We start from the raw sequence: 17,984 nt of genomic DNA, 5'->3' as shown, positions 1-17,984 counted from the left end.
AAGTGACAAGATTCAATCTCATCCACCCATCTTGATTTAATCCAACGGTCCTAATTTGATCTTCATCCTAGGTATATAAAGCCTAAAATCCCCACAAATTTGCCACATTTCCCCTTATTTCCTCTCTCTTCTTTCCCTCTCATCACTCTCTCTTCTCTCTCCCCCCAAGCCGCCGCCCCATCGCCGCCACCAGAAATCCCCCACCGGCGGCGGCCGACCTCCAATCTGCCCTAAAATTTCACCATGTAATCTCCAACACCTCCTCTTTCCATATCTCCAAACCAAATCCTTCAAAACCTCCTCAAACTCCTTGAATCTTAGATCTAGGAAATTTTAACCGCCACTTTTTTGCCTCAAATTCTTGAAGCTCCAGCCACTACCATCCCACAATACCTACATCAATGGATAGAACTCCTCAAGACCTACCTATTGATGCCAATTTCTACCCCAAAAATCCGGCGACCAAAATCCGGCCATATTCCGGCAACCTCCCCGAACACCCTCTTTTGGTATATCACCATTCTTTCGGCCACTTGAATTGTAAAAATCCTATTCTTTTTCATGGCTAATTTTTTTTTTCAGATTTTATTTTTGTCTATTATTAATTATTTTAGCATTAGTTTTTGAAGTTTGAAATGTTAAATTTTCTGTTTTTGCTCTTGTTGAAGTAGTAAAATAATTTTGTGTTGATAAAAGTGAGGTAGTGAAAAATACTTAAGAGTATATGATACTTGTTTGGTTGTTTATTTACTGCTTCAAGACTCTTTGAGTACAACACTCAAAAGTCAAATTGTTTGGTAAGAAAATGTAGACCTTTGGACAGTGTTTGAATAAAAGTTTATCTTTGAATAGTGGAGAGCAGATTTTGTTTGAAATACTTGACATGATTTGAACTAGAAAATCAGGGGCGGCCCATCCATAAAGCAAGTAAAACAACTGCTTTAGGCCCCACTTTTGTGGAGGTCCCATTTTTTTTTTACATCTAATAGGCTATATATAAATTTTTAAGATTTTTTTATGTGAAATGAATTTTTTTTAATTTCTTTATTTAAGAAATAAAGAGATGAAAGATTTGCAACTGCTTTGATTTCTGCTAAGAAAATTGCATTTGAAATTAATATCGAACCCGAATTTCATAAGAAACGTGTAATATATAGGAAGAAACAATTTGAGAAGAATATTAATAGTGAAATCTCAAAATCTCTGGAAGAGTTCTTTATAGTTCATTACTTTTTATACATACTCCCTCTGGTCCATAATAAATGACTTTTTAATCTTTGTTGTGCCCCTTAAGAAAATACTGACTCCTAGAACAAAAATGTATTTTGACTAAATTATCCTTAATTAAAATTTATATGTTGTTAACTTGACATATTGAGATATGTAAATAAGGGAAAATTTAAAAAAAATAAAGTTAATTCCTTCTCGATTATATAAAAGGACACTTATTTTGGAACAAAATAAAAGCCAAAAATGTCATTTATTATGGACCGGAGAGAGTAGTAGACAAGGTTATTTTTTCACTTTAAAATAGATTTGAACAATTTGAAATAGAAAATATTTTTGATTTTCTATTTAGCGGTAAAAACTGAGATCACGTTGAAAAAAGATTGCTTCATCTTGAATGCTCCTTAAATCATAATAATCAACCCGATATTGATAGTTTAGACTTATTTTTTGAATTAAAAATATTTTAAAAATAGTACAATTAGAAGATAACAATTTAATTGATATACTCAATAAAATAAAAAGATTTGATTATTTTCCAAATGTCTATATTACTTATAGAATAATGTTAATAACTTCTATTACCGTTGCTTTAGCGGAAAAAAGTGTTTCAAAATTAAAATTAATAAAACCTTACCTAAGATCAAAATTGTCTCAAAGATATTAAATGAATTAGCTATATTGTCAATTGAGAAAGATTTATTAAGAGAAATTGATTATAAAAATTTAATAATAACTTTGTATCTAAAAAAAAGTTAGAAAAATAAGCCCCTCATACAGTTTGACTTTAGGCCACGAAATTGGTCGGGCCTCCCCTGGACAAGATCAAAGTAATATCTCTTTCGCCAATGAGCATTTGTACGGAGAAAGGGTCTCGTACAAAGAGGTGAAAAGAAGGCTTTTACCTTATTTCAGGTGGGTTACGTGTATCGGCTTAGGATGAGTTGGACAATTTTTGGGACGAAGAAATCTCTTAGATGGGAGGATGTGAGTTTGGATCTATCAACAAAACAATTCTATTCCAGTTGTAGTCTCAATCCCATATTAATCAAAGTCTGTAGCCGTGTTATATCGAGTAGGGCTATCAAAAGGACACTTCTGATCAAAATTCAGGTGATTTATAAAAAATTCTATTCCATGTTTATCTATGATCATCTTACAAAGAATTCCCGGCCTCCGAAAAAGGACGATATGCAAGTAGAATAATAAGCAAAAACAATAACAATTGAAGGAGAAGAACTAATTTACGCACAACATGAGTTAACTCCACTCTCAGCTGAGCATCAACAGTTCTTGTCCTGTAAATATAACACGTCTTTTTCACCAAAACATGACCTGAAAATCTCATCAGGATCAAAATCATCATCAAAATAGTCATGCACAGTTCTTCTCCTTATGTCTCTTAACATTACGCTGCTGATTATACACTAATTCGTCAACAAAACCTAAGTGATTATTAACATTAATTGACCTTCTAGGATTTTAATCTTGTGTCCAATTCTTTTATTATGACTAATTTTTTATCAACTAAAAATTTGAATTGTGTGAAAATATATGTGATGTTCCTCTGTAACTAATTAGAATAAGGTAAAAACTTCTTCATACGTTGGTTATAAATCATATACTTAGCTCGAAGAGATTTAAGATCGCGCATAAAACCAGCACTATTAGTGCACAAAAACTTACAAAGTTCGTGCACAATACTCATATTGTTAGTGCACACGACTTATACACTTTGAAAAATGTAACTAATTAACAACCGTAATATATTGGAGTAGTTAGTAAAATCTTATTAAAAGATTAGCCTCCACTTATCTTGTTCCTGCGAGGTCTGGCCTTGCATTTGCGATATGGAAGAAAACCTATCAGTTTTGCATTTGCGATCATGTTCTTTGCATTTGCGAAGAGACCTAATTGCGCAATTGCGACCAGGGCTTTGCATTTGCAATGGGGACATGGGGAGATTCGTTGCATTTGCGATCAAGGGGTCGCATTTACGATCAGTCCAGCTCGCATTTGCGAATAATTCATCGCATTTGTGATGAAAGTAGAGATGTGATGATATCTGCATTTGCGATTTATTCTTCGCATTTGCGGGGTTCGCACAGGTCGCAAATGCGATATCTACAACTGATTAAAATGGGAGTTAGACGAGATTTTTGGTTCATTCTTCAGATTTCCAAACATAAAAACCCTAGAGGCGATTTTTCAAAGAACTTTTCTTCCCCAAATCATTGGAAAGTGATTCTAAACTAGTTTCTTTCAATCTTTCACTACTTTTCCTAAGATTTCAACCTAAAATCTTGTGTTTTCATGGTGAAAATTGGGAGTTTGGGTAGAAATACGAATTTTTGTAAAACAGAGATTTAGACCTCAAATTGAGGTCAGATTCCAAAATAAATTACATAACCGGGCTCAGGGGTGAATGGGTAATTGGAGTTTCATTCGAATTTTGGGTTGGGACCAGGCGGGCTCGGGTGTTGACTTTTGTTGACTTTTTCAATAATGACTTAAATTGAATTCTTTGCAATCGTGGGTAGTTGCTAAAGCTTAATTTGAATCGTTTGTTGGTAATTTGCTAGATTCTATTGGTTCGAAGGCTTGTTTGAAAGACAATGTTGTGGTTGAGCTTTGAGTTTAGTCTTTGGAGCGAGGTAAGTGATGTGGTTAACCTTGACTTGAGGGATTACGACTTATTTATCTATTTGTTACATGTTTAGATGTTGGGTACAACGTATATGTGAGGTAACGGGTACTTATGCGTTGTTGTCGGGTTAAATCATACGGGTGGAACTTGTTTCTTGCAATTTTTGCTTCCTTTGATCATGTTATCCATGCTTAGAGTAGTTATTTGTTAAATTGATCGTTCTTATAGTGTTTATGGGCTTTGTGATAATTGAGTATTGATTTCAAGTTGAGATTGGTATTGTGGAACCGTTGTTGAAGTAAGGCTTGTACTTGTTGATCCTATCTCTCTATTATTACTTCTTCATTGTTATTTGGTAAGGGAGAGTGTTAATGCACAAAGGATGATGCCGTGTCATATGTGATTGTTAATGCACGAAGGGTGATGTCGTGCCATATTATGAGTGTTAATGCACGGAGGGTGATGTCGTGCCATATGCGAGTGTTAATGCACGAAGGGTGATGTCGTGCCATGTTGTGAGTGTTAATGCATGACGGGTAATGTCGTTCCATGTTATGAGAGTTAATGCAAGAAGGGTGATGTCGTGCCATTTCTATTGATTTATACTGTGAGTGAGAGTAAAAGCACGAAGGGTGATGTCGTGCATTATCATTGTTTAATTGTGAGGCTGAGAGTAAAAGCACGAAGGGTGATGCCGTGCAATTTTCTTTATTGTGCTTAATTGTTCTTATTGGTTAAAGGCATATTGACTGTTCTGGTTATCATTTCCGTTGTATCGCTCGTATCATCTATCCCCCTTAGCATGTCCCCCTCCCTATATTACCTGTTTAGCTTTTATCTGTTGTTATCTTGTACATGTATTGTTATCTGTACATGTTTATCATAGTAGGTGTCTTGTCATAGCCTCATCACTACTTCATTGAGGTTAGGCTTGACACTTACGAGTACATGGGTCGGTTGTACTCATACTTTACTCTGTACTTCATGTGGAGATTTTGGTACCGGCCCTAGCTGTCGTGAGAGCAGTTTGGACTAGCTTTGGAGACTCGAGATAGATCTGCTAGCATCCGCATACCTTGAAGTCCCCTTCTATTTTACTTATTTCACTGTTTATTTTCTTTAAAAACAGTTGTATTTCTTTCGGACTCTATTTGTAGTAAATTCTAGAATCTCGTGAGTTGTGACTCCAGATGCGTATTGTAGTAGCTAACATGTATTTATGTTTATTGATCATGATCGGCCTTTGACAGTTCGAAGTCAGAGGGAGTTACGAAACAAATGTAAAGAAAAATTCTTTTTTTAATAAAACTTGTGAGTACAACTCTGTGTATCCCCTGATTTTTCTTTAATTTGTTTTCCTTGATTCGAGGGCTGAAGCAGCGTATTTTTCAAGCACAGGATGATGTGGACCTCCTTGTGATTTACTTGATCGTCAAGAAGAGTTAGTAGCGCTTCAGATTGATCACGAGGGACAACTTCTCTTGATCACTCCTTCTTGTTTTCTTCAATTCGAAGAACAATGTAGTGTATTTCTCGAACGAAACGAGTTCCTTGTGATGTGTTGAATCTTCAATGAACTTCCATCAGCACTTCAGATTGATCTTGAGGAAGAACATCTCGTGGATCTCTCCTTGCTTGTTAGAGAACCTTGGAGTCTTGTGATCCCTTCTTGTGATCGATTTTAGCACTAGCATGGTTCGTTTCGACCATGTCATTAGCGTCAATGATGATCTTTCCATCGTTACTACGTATGTATTAGTAAAAGATATTAATACTAATCCAGTAAATACATCCTATATGGCTACAGATTGTTCAAATAAGATAACAAACGCCCTTGACACAAACACACATGCAGTTTGCACAGTTTCATGAGTTTACCAGCATAAGAATAACCAATGGGAACAGGTCAATTTTTACCTTTTTTAGCGATGGGGCCACCACAAATTATCATTACAAACTTCAAAATTTTTAGTCGTTGATACACAAAATTTAGTCACAATTAACACAGATCATATCCTCACTTCATCAAAATATATATGAGAATCTAACACAAGATTACAATCTTGGTAGGTCAATAAAATTATCTTCTTTCTTGGATATTATCAGTTATGAACCTTGGTCAAGACAACCGATCTGTAATAAATAAACATATTACCATAATCTAGATCAATATATTTTCCCCCTGTCCTTAGTACTATATGCATTTCTAATTTACAACGTATCTTGTTTTTCATATCTGTCTATTCAAATTTGATCATTATCCTGAAAGTTTATTATTTATTGCCTCACCTTAGTCTTCACTTCTCTTTTGATTTATGTATTGGGAAAAAACTGAGTTTATATTAAAGATGATGTGGCATGACACGTGGATTATTTAAATGGTCAAAGCGCAGCAATTGACTAAGAGGCACGGATGGAGACAACCACAGGAAGAAGAATTTAAATAGGTACGGGACGACGTATAGATACGAGTCTCGTACCAATTTAAATTATTTACAGCCAACGGATTAGAAGACATTGAAGGCAAAGATCTGATGACAGAAAGGAGTCCAAATTCATTAATAAATACTTGATACGTTACAAAATTGGTATTTAATAGGAATGATTGTATAACGACTTATTTAATGTCATTTATTACTCATGATTATATCATTAAAGCTGATGCTTCATTCCTTTACCTAGAATTATCTATAAAAGAAAGAAGTATCATCATTTGTAAGGATACGAAATACTATTGAGAATTTATTGAAATACACATCTATTTGCTTTTTTACCATCGTTCTCAAAAGTATTTTATTTTTGTCTCCTGATTATCAGTAACCCGAATTTCTTTTTAGCTTTGACCAAAGACTCAGATTTTTGGTTAAACAAATTGGTTCCGTTACCGGGAATCTGATAATCTTTCCTTTTAAGCTATATCTTATCTATTGTCGTCACCATGTCAAACAACAACGCCGACAACAATAGTAATAACACATTGGGAAACCATGAGAATCAAATACATCAAAATCAAGATGACGTGGTTCCCTCTCCTCTAAATTCACCACGTCAATCTCGTGAAGGCACTCCTGTTACTGAATCCCGTGCTGATCAACAAGAGCAATCTGAACATTTTGAAGGAGTTACAACTGAAGCTTTGCAAAAGCTAATTGATGCACAGGTCGGCAAAGCTCTTCAGGCACTTGTTAGTCGATTGCCTGCTGCGCCACCTACACCAACTCCTAATAATAATACATTGGAGAACCCCCGTTCTGGTCTTGATAATTCTGGAAACGGAGCAACCCCCAGTGAACCACAAGAAGGGGGACCAGGTAATTTAAATAATTCGTATTTGCAAAATTTAGTACTAACCTTGCAGAAACAGCTTAAGGAACAAAATGAGCGTATTGAACAAATCCCTGGAGTTCCACCTGTAATAAAAGGAGTAGACATGGACAAATACTCACAACAACCATGGAAGCCTAGTGCTGCTCCCCTTCCAATTCCGAAAAAGTTCAAAATGCCTGACATCCCGAAATATGATGGTACTACAGACCCACGTGACCACGTGACTGCATTTACAACCGGCGTAAAAGGCAACGACTTGACCAAACAAGAAATTGAATCAGTATTGGTCAAGAAATTTGGAGAAACACTCACCAAGGGTGCATTAACCTGGTATTCTCTTTTATCTAAAAATTCTATTAATTCTTTTGCTGAGCTTGCAGATTCTTTTATTAAAGCACATTCGGGAGCACAAAAGGTTGAGAAAAGAATGGAAGATATTTTCAAAATCAAACAAGGAGATTCGGAGTTGCTTAGAAACTTCATTGATAGATTCCAGCGTGAAAGAATGACTCTACCTCGTGTGCCTGACAATTGGGTTGCTATAGCTTTTGCAAGTAATTTAAATGACAAAAGTTTTGAAGCCACGAGACGACTCAAAGAAAGTCTTCGAGAATTTCCTGCAACCACATGGAATGATGTTTACAACAGGTATAGCACGAAGTTGCGAATCGAAGAAGATACCGTACCTAAGCTTCATCATGAAGAAAGGGGCGGTACCCGAAGGTTAGAAACCGAAAAAAGATCAGGTAAAACCAGGTACGATCCATATATGGGACCCGCAGGAAAGGACCCACGGTCGAAACAAGATAGCCAGCAATATGATTAAAAATTGAGGAACCGGGATTCTGGCTCTTCTTTAAAGTTCAGGAATGATCGGAACAGACAAGAATCACGAGATGATGACAGAAGTTTAAAGACACGATTCGGTGGATATAATTTTAATATCTCTACCTCTGAGCTCGTAGCTGTTTTAAGAAGCATGGTAGATAAGGTACGATGGCCAAAAGAGATGCGGTCAAATCCAAGTAGACGCAATCCGGATCATTGGTGCGAATTTCACAACGATCACGGGCACAAAACTTCAGAATGTAGATTCCTGCAGAGTGAAGTGGATCATTTATTGAAGCAAGGGTACCTCACTGAGTTATTTAGTGAGAAAGGAAAACAAGCTTATATGAAAAACAGACAAGAGCCACCACAACCTCCTTCACCCAAGAGGACAGTGAATGTCATAAGCGGGGGAGAAGATATTTACGGCATAACCTACACAGCCTCCAACAAGGTTCCTAAGGTGACGATTACACACGGGAAACGGGTGCGGCAGGTCCTTGAAAATGAAAGTATTTCGTTCGATGACGCAGATACCGAAGGAGTGACAACTCCACATAATGACGCACTGGTAATATCTTTACTTGTACATGATACTAATGTAAAACGAGTTTTGATTGATCCAGGGAGTTCTGTAAATATTATATTACTAAGGGTACTACGAGAAATGCAAGCTGAAGACAAAATGATACCCAAGGCGCACACCTTGTCAGGCTTCGACAATTCAAGTGTAGTAACAAAAGGTGAGGTATTTCTAACAACTTTTGCTATGGGTGTTGTGAAGGAAACTAAATTTCAGGTAGTTGATATGGAAATGGCCTACAATATGATCATGGGGAGACCATGGATACACGATATGGACGTTGTCCCATCAACTCTACATCAGGTTATTAAATTCCCATCACCATGGGGAATTTGCCAAATTCGTGGGGATCAGCAGATGGCTAAAAGTGTCAACGCTGTAACAAGTACTAGCGCCGAAAATAAAGAAAAGTAGCAATTACAGGAAACAGTTGAAGGTAAAAAAGATCAAACTTCAACTGAACAGGAAAAGACGGATTTGGACTCAAGACCTGACACAATTCAAGAACCTGAAGAAAATGAAAGCATCAAAACGACAATTGAAGAGCTTGAGGCAGTGATGTTATTTGATCAATGGCCTGAACGGAAGGTTTATGTCGGGGCCAATTTAAGCACGAACATGCGAGGTATGATAATCGAATTTTTAAAAGCTAACTTAGACTGCTTTGCTTGGTCCCACGCTGATATGACAGGGATACCACCAAATGTGATGACTCACAAACTCAATGAGGACCCTTCTTTCACACCAATAAAGCAAAAGAAACGGAAACAAGGTGCTTTCAAGAACCAGGTGATTCAGGATGAAGTCCAAAAATTATTAAAAATCGGATCAATCCGTGAGGTAAAATATCCTACTTGGTTAGCTAACACGGTGGTTGTACCCAAGAAAAATGGTAAGTGGCGTGTTTGTGTAGATTATACCGATTTAAATAAAGCCTGTCCAAAAGATTCCTTTCCCTTACCGCATATAGACCAACTAATTGATGCAACCGCAGGTCATGAACTTTTAAGTTTTTTAGATGCATACTCGGGATATAATCAAATTAAAATGGATCCTGGTGATGAAGAAAAAACTTCTTTCATCACAGACAGGGGGACTTACTGTTATAAAGTAATGCCCTTTGGCCTCAAAAATGCTGGGGCAACCTATCAAAGGTTGGTCACCAAAATGTTCCAAGAACATTTAGGGAAAACAATGGAGGTATATATAGACGATATGCTCGTCAAAACCCAGCAATCTCATGATCATATTTCTCATCTATCTGTTACTTTTGAAATTTTGCGAAAATTTAATATGAAACTCAACCCAGAAAAATGTGCATTTGGAGTTGCATCAGGTAAGTTTTTGGATTTTCTTGTTTCTAATCGTGGTATTGAAGTGAATCCTTCTCAGATCAAAGCAATAGAAGAAATCTCGGATATCCTTACTAATAAAAAGGAAGTACAAAGATTAACGGGAAGAATTGCAGCTTTGGGGAGATTTATTTCCAAATCATCAGAAAGGTGTTTTAAGTTTTTCTCTGCACTTAAAAAGCAAGATCATTTTGAATGGAATGAAGATTGTCAACGAGCCCTTAGAAATTTGAAAGCTTATTTGTCAAAACCACCGTTGTTGGCAAAACCGAAGGTGGGGGAAAAACTTCTCATTTATCTGGCCGTATCTGAAGTCACAGTAAGTGTTGTTTTAGTCTGCGAGGATCAAGGTAAATAATCTCCTATTTATTATGTAAGTAAGTCCTTATTGGAAGCTGAGACACGATACCCACAACTAGAAAAATTAGCATTAGCTTTGATCATGGCATCTAGAAAGTTAAGACCTTATTTTCAATGTCATCCCATTGTTGTAGTTACTGCTTTTCCGCTTCGAAATATTTTGCATAAACACGAACTTTCAGGAAGATTAGCAAAATGGGCTATAGAACTAAGTGAGTATGAAGTTATTTATCAACCCAGGACCGCTATAAAGTCTCAAGTACTAGCTGATTTCGTGGCTGATTTTAGCCAGGGGATGCATTTAGAAGCAGAAAAAGAATTATTAGTTTTTAATGGTGCGAACCCGGGGACTTGGGTTTTATACACTGACGGTTCATCTAATGTAAAAGGGGCAGGCTTAGGAATAGTCCTCGTACCACCTGCGGGTGAGACCATTAGACAGGCTATAAAATGTCATTCTATAACTAACAATGAAGCAGAGTATGAGGTTGTAATTGCAGGTTTAGAATTGGCACGAGAACTCGGCATAACACAGATTATAATCAAGAGTGATTCTCAACTCGTGGTTAATCAGATGCTGGGGACTTATACAGCCAGAGAATCACGAATGCAAGAATACCTCGCAAAGGTACGAGAGTTAATAAAGCAATTCCAAACTTGGAAAGTAGTGCAGATCCCAAGAGATGAGAATGTAGAGGCAGATGCTTTAGCAAACCTTGCATCCGCAACAGACGTGGCAAACAATACAGATGCTTCAGTCATACATCTATTTCATTCCGTTCTTGAATCTGATAAAAACGAGGTAAATTTTAATCATCTAACATGGGATTGGAGAAATGAAAGTGTTGCCTTTTTACAGCACGGAACCGTGCCTAATGACAAAGGAAAGGCTTATGCGCTTCGCAAAAAAGCTGCACGATATTGTTTATATCAAGGAAATCTTTATCGAAAGATGTTCGGCGGACCACTAGCAAGGTGTCTCGGACCCTCTCAAACCGAATATGTCATGAGAGAAGTACATGAAGGACATTGTGGGAATCACGCAGGAGGACGGTCACTGGTAAGAACGTTAATTTGCACAGGATATTATTGGCCTAAGATGGAAGAAGAGGCAACCAGTTTCGTGTCCAAATGTGATAAATGTCAAAGGTACGACAATAATATGCACAGACCAGCTGAGTTACTACATCCTGTTTTAGCCCCATGGCCCTTTATGAAATGGGGAATGGATATCGTAGATCCACTTCCACAAGCAAAAGGTCAGGTAAAATTTCTACTTGTACTTACAGATTATTTCACTAAATGGGTAGAAGTAGGGGCATTTAAACAGGTACGAGAAAAAGAAGTTAAAGACTTCATATGGCGAAATATAATATGCCGCTTTGGAGTACCAAAGGAGATCGTGTGTGACAATGGACCACAATTCATTGGAGCTCAAGTTACAGAATTTCTTCGAAGTTGGCAGATCAAAAGAATAACGTCTACGCCATATCATCCAGTGGGGAATGGACAAGCAGAATCAACTAACAAAGTTATTATCAATAACTTGAAAAAGAGGTTACAAGATTCAAAAGGTAATTGGCCTGAGGTGTTACCTGGAGTATTATGGGCTTATCGTACAACGACCAAAACAGGCACTGGAGAAACACCATTTTCAATGGTTTATGGTACGGAAGCCTTAATTCCAGTTGAAATAGGTGAGCCAAGCACACGATACGATCAGGCAATGGAGGAATCTAATAATGAAGAGATGCGGGTTAGCCTAGATTTACTTGAAGGAAGAAGAGAAACTGCTTTGATAAGGATGGCAGCACAAAAGCAAGTAATAGAACGATATTACAATAGGAAAACACGCCTCAGATTTTTCAAAATTGGGGACTTTGTACTTAAAAAGGTGTTCCAATCTGCAAAAGTTGCTAACTCAGGAAAGCTAAGTCCAACATGGGAAGGACCATACAAAGTCCGTAGCATTGCGGAAAAAGGAGCATACCAGTTGGAAACAATGGATGGTAAAGTTTTACCCTCACATTGGAATGTTGTCCACTTAAAAAGATACTACTTTTGAGAAAGTACCTACGGTCAGATATCATCGTGTTAAAATTTCTCTCTTGGTTTATTAATATTTTACTAACGATTTTAGATGCTAGGTAAAATATCCTAACTCGTGCCAAATGATGAGTCACAACCTGCAAGGCAAAATGGAGTATTCTTAAATTCCTAGCCCAGGGTTACAATTAATCTGATGGAAATACACACGAGTTAGACGGTCTTCATCTATAATCGCACCTTCGGGTCCCGCATATCTTTCTATTTCAGGAAAAAGGGCTAAAGTAAAAGAAATAAACAAGTGTTCGAGGCTTCATACTTCACTGCTCAAACACTTGGGGGACTACAATATTGTACACAGATACGTGTAGAAATGCAGATACGAATATCGAACGATAGAAGTCAAGTGTTGAGAAAACTTCAGCATTCATGAGAACAACAGAGTCATCTCTTAAACTCATAAACAAAGTCACCTCTCAAACCCTTCTTAATATGTAAAGATAGGGTCATGACTATGTACTGAAATAGGTTATGAAGAAAAACCTTGTTTATTTTATGTTATTCACAAATCTGTTACAAGAAAAACAGTTACAAGAAAGTTGTAGATGTATTGTAATACATGTAATAGTCAAACACTTGTTAAAGTTTATGAATAAAAACTTGCCAAAGTTGTTTCATACAAAACGTGTGTATTCCTATTTCTTTCATCGTATTATAACACCATTATGAAGTTGAGACGTCTTCTTCATTAAGTGTCGATAAAATAAAAGGGCCCTCTTTTATAAGCCTCATGTTAATAAGTCATGAGAAGAATCATAAAGCATTTTCAAAGGATAAAAATGCTAAACTACTCTATAAGTCCTAAATAAGTAAGGAAAAGGCAAGAATAGAACACATTGAAGTACTAACGAAACTTCTTAATATAATTAAAAAGACTAAGTAGAAACTTAGTCAATAAAGGTTTATACAAGTGCCCCATTATGATAACTGGGGACTTTCACCAAAAAATCCCTTAAAAACTAAGGGATAAAACCATCATCCAATTGAAGGGGTTAGCACATCCGAAGTTGCAATATTAATTTCACTTTCAGCCACAAGCACGGTGGCAACTTCTCTGAAGCTGGAATTGCAACATTTTCAGCTGAAGCAGGAATTGTAATCCCAATTGCTGCAGTATTCACTTCTTCATTTAAAAGTTCTTCTGTTCCAGGAACTTCAAGTGCAGGAGAAGGAGTATCAGTAGACTGTTGGCTTTTCTCGATGGTATCTACGACTTTGGCCAGTTCAGACTGCAAGTCAAAACCTTCTTGAGCAGCTTCCGTCAAAGCATCACGACGAGATTTCAGGAAAGCCCAACTCACCTCTATGTTAAAATTTTCCTCTAGAAGTCCATATTCCTTTTCCCACATAGCAAGATCGTTTTTTAAGATTTGATATTCAGCTAAATGGGAATCAAGGGAAGCTTCAAGAGAAGCATGAGAACTCTTCAAGGCATGAATCTCGTCAGAAGAAGTCTGTAAGTCAGCCTGAGCTTGAGTCAAGCTTTGCACTAACTCTCCTGCATATTCTTCCTTCCTAGCCAAAAGTGCCTTCAGCTCCCTAACTTCTTCACTAGCCCTGGATAATTGTTCTGACAAAGAGCATTCCAAAAGCTCTTTGTCTCTTTTCAATTGGCTTGAAGAGGCTTTGACAGTTGCCAGTTCAGAAGTTAAACCACAGTTTTGCTGCTCCAGGAGATTTTTATCTTCTTGCAACTCCTCTATGGTCCCTTGAGCATTCTCGAACTGCTCCTTCCAATTGGTTGCTTCAAGCTGGGCTCCCCTAGCTATTTCTTCGGCCTCGTGGACAGTCTTTTCAGACTCACGGGCTTTTCTTTCCAGTAGGGAAATTCTTCCCATTAATTCCGTGCCAATAAGGTTAGCCTACAGAGATAACTCATAGAAATGAGAGATTGAAGATAATTAAAAAAAAACTTGTTGGTAAAATACCTTCAAAGTAGAATGAACTACGTCATTCATCAGAGTTAAGCAGCTATGGCTCTCCATCTTCTTCTTCTCGATATCTCCAATTAGAGGTTCGAGCCAAACATCGGCTCTACCGGTCTTCCTCAAGAGGCTATGATTGGCAGGAACCTCCAAAGTAACATTTCTCATAGTCATACTTCCACTACTAGAACCTGTCTCTGTATGATGAACAGAGGGAAGAGGAGCAATGGAAGGAATGGAAGGAAAAGATGTAGAAACCAACGTAGGAGCGGAAGCAGGTGCGGTAGTAACAGCCAAGGGAACGGATATAGGAGCGGTAGAAACTGGCAAAAGAACGGAAGTCGTCAAAACTGGTAAAGAAATACTTACGGTTGGCAGAGGAATGGAGGAAATAGGAACAAATAAGGAAAGAGGAGCTTCATCAAAAACAGGGCCGAGCTCGCCACTCCCGAAACCACTGTCAAAAAGATGCTGAATTGACTCATTATTATCTCTTGGTTCGGCGTCCTCGTCAGAATGAATCAAAACAGGCTCGGTGGTGGAGGTTCGAGCAGGAGTGTTTTCAATTTCATCATCAATGATTATTCGTCTCCTGACCCTTGGCCTGGTAATTAGGGAGGTACCCTCCTCTTCTTCTTCAGAACTTTCCTTTGTAGCTTTCCTTTTAGGCAGCAAGGCTCGAGCCTTATCCAAATCAAGAGCGGCATTCACAGACATACGAATGGCCATAGCTACTTCAGCCGTCATTCCTCTAATGCCAAATCCTGATTAAAGGATGGATATACATGATTAAAGTTGAGGAAAAAGTGCTTAACATGTAAAACAAATTCATATAAAAAGGGGGATACCATGTGTTTTGACCTTCCAGCCATGTAAGGAAGAAATTGATTTCCAAGTTCTCTGCTCCCTAGAAGCAATCTTCAAAAGTGAGTCTACCCAACCACGGAAGTTGGGAATAGGTTCCACATCTCCCATGGTTGCTACAAAAAACCAAGAAGGGACGAGGTTAAAAACAAACTTTCTTTTGAAATTCTCAAAAGTAGGTACGGTAAATAAAAGGAAACCTACGTTCAAAATTCCACTTCTCAGGGAAGGGAATATTTGTTTCGCCAATCAAGTCCACCGTACGAACAACAACGTAACGGATATACCATCCACGATCTTTGTCATCCTCAGGATTTACCAAAACTTTTTTGCTCCTTGCAGTTAAGGTAAAAACCATATGGCATATTAAGTTAGGATGGTATAGATGAATGAGGTGAGAAAATGTGAAATTGACATTGGCCTTAGAGGATAAATATCTCAAACAAGCCACTGTTCTCCACACTAATGGACCGATTTGGGCCAAACAAATTGTAAAGAAACGACAAAAATCGAGAATAACTGGGTCAATCGGAGGATTAAAACCTAAAGTGAAGGGGTAAGTATAAACAGAAGAATACCCACTTCTAAAAGAGGAAATTCTTTGATTTGGGGAAGGAATTGACATTCGGAGACTATCCTTCTAGTTACAATCTCTTCTTATGGTGGGGATTGTAAGCTCGGTTACTATTGTTGGGTAAGTATCGGCTTTTTCTAAATTTTTAATTTGTTTTTGAAGAGACGTTTTGTCACTTTCAAAAGACAAATCGCTGGGAACTATATCATCAACTGAGGGTTCTTGAGAAGAATCAAGAATTTCCCTACTTTTAGAAGAAGGGGCTTTTGGGATAGAACTCCTTGAAGAAGAACCAGAGGAGCCGCCTCGCGTAGATTCTAACCCTGTTCGAAGCCTGCCTCCTCCGCCTCTTCTGTGTCTAACAGGGCCGTTGGGGAATTGATCTAGAATTGGAACTTTTTTACGGTTAAGGTTTGAAGAAGACATTGTTAAGAAAGAAGTATGTGCTGAAGATTTGTGAAGAAGACAAAGGAAGAAAAAGTTATGTGTAAAATGGGAACCGTCAACTTTAGAAGTGTAATGATGAAAAGCCTATAATAAAGGCAGCTATCACTTCGTAAATAGTGAGAATGAAGAAGTCTCGAAAAAGGGTATGAATAGCGAAATCAATTAGAAAATGACACATGGGCAGAACATTAAATGGAAAAGACTGTTGAGGCGTTAATACTGTCATGAGCATTAATTGTGGCAAAAATTCCTTTTACATGAAGATCCACTTCCCAATTATTTAATTGATAAAAAAAATGGAAAGTGGGGGGACTATCTGTATTGGGAAAAAACTGAGTTTATATTAAAGATGATGTGGCATGACACGTGGATTAGTTAAATGGTCAAAGCGCAGCAATTGACTAAGAGGCACGGATGGAGACAGCCACGGGAAGAAGAATTTAAATAGGCACGAGACGACGTATAGATACGAGTCTCGTACCAATTTAAATTATTTACAGCCAACGGATTAGAAGGCATTGAAGGCAAAGATCTGATGACAGAAAGGAGTCCAAATTCATTATTAAATACTTGATACGTTACAAAATTGGTATTTAATAGGAATGATTGTATAACGGCTTATTTAATGTTCATTTATTACTCATGATTATATCATTAAAGCTGAGACTTCATTCCTTTACCTAGAATTATCTATAAAAGGAAGAAGTATCATCATTTGTAAGGACACGGAATACTATTGAGAATTTATTGAAATACACATCTATTTGCTTTTTTACCATCGTTCTCAAAAGTAGTTTATTTTTGTCTCCTGATTATTAGTAACCCGAATTTCTTTTTAGCTTTGACCAAAGACTCCGATTTTTGGTTAAACAATTTATATTTTATTTCTCTAAGGCTTCCATTTGTTTTATTAATTTAGTATGGTTAGTTCTTTCCCAAATGATATGATGAATGCTCCTGAGTGTACCATTTTCTTGGAAGTTGTTCTCGACAATGTTGGAAGGTCCATCACCAAGCTTCATTGTGGCCATTTTTTTCATACGGGTATGTAACATATATCTGAAATTTATGTAGATCTCTAAAAAATAATTAAAAAACTTTATTTAATTCATTCAGGTGTTATGCATACATAGATACATATATACATACATATATACACACACATATACATACAGAATTTTTTTAAAAATAATTTTAAAACTTTATTTAATTCATCATTCAGGTGTTATATGTATTGTGGTGAAGTTAAACTAAAGCGATCTGATTCTGTTTTACTGCACATTAAAAATGTTTGTCTACTTCATATGATTTAACCTTTTTCCTTTTCTTGAATTTTTATTTTTGATATCTTTATTAAATTGATTTTCTTTTTGACTAATCGAAAACTATTTAGATCCTCATAAAATCATAGTAGCTAGGTTCTTTTTTCTTGATATTTTGTAAGTAAAATTAAACTTTCCGAGATATAGGACAAACACTTTTTCCCATCACTTGACAATTTGACTCGGCTTAAAAAAAGGAATTGGTCTGTTGTACTTACTTATATTTTGAATAGAAGAAAATGATCCTGGAAAGTTTTTTATGTATTATTTTCAGATCTCTTATGTAAAAACTAATGATCTCTTGTAAAAGAAGATATACTAAAGAAAATTATAAAGGTGATAGGGTATATAGGTTAAAAGGGTTTTTAAAAAGAAAAAGAAAGAGGCCATCAGTAGCTAGAAACAATAAAGAAGAATATATA

The sequence above is a fragment of the Nicotiana sylvestris genome, chromosome 5 (genome assembly GCF_000393655.2).
Source record: "Nicotiana sylvestris chromosome 5, ASM39365v2, whole genome shotgun sequence".
Taxonomy (NCBI): domain Eukaryota; kingdom Viridiplantae; phylum Streptophyta; class Magnoliopsida; order Solanales; family Solanaceae; genus Nicotiana; species Nicotiana sylvestris.
This window is presented reverse-complemented; position numbering follows the sequence as displayed.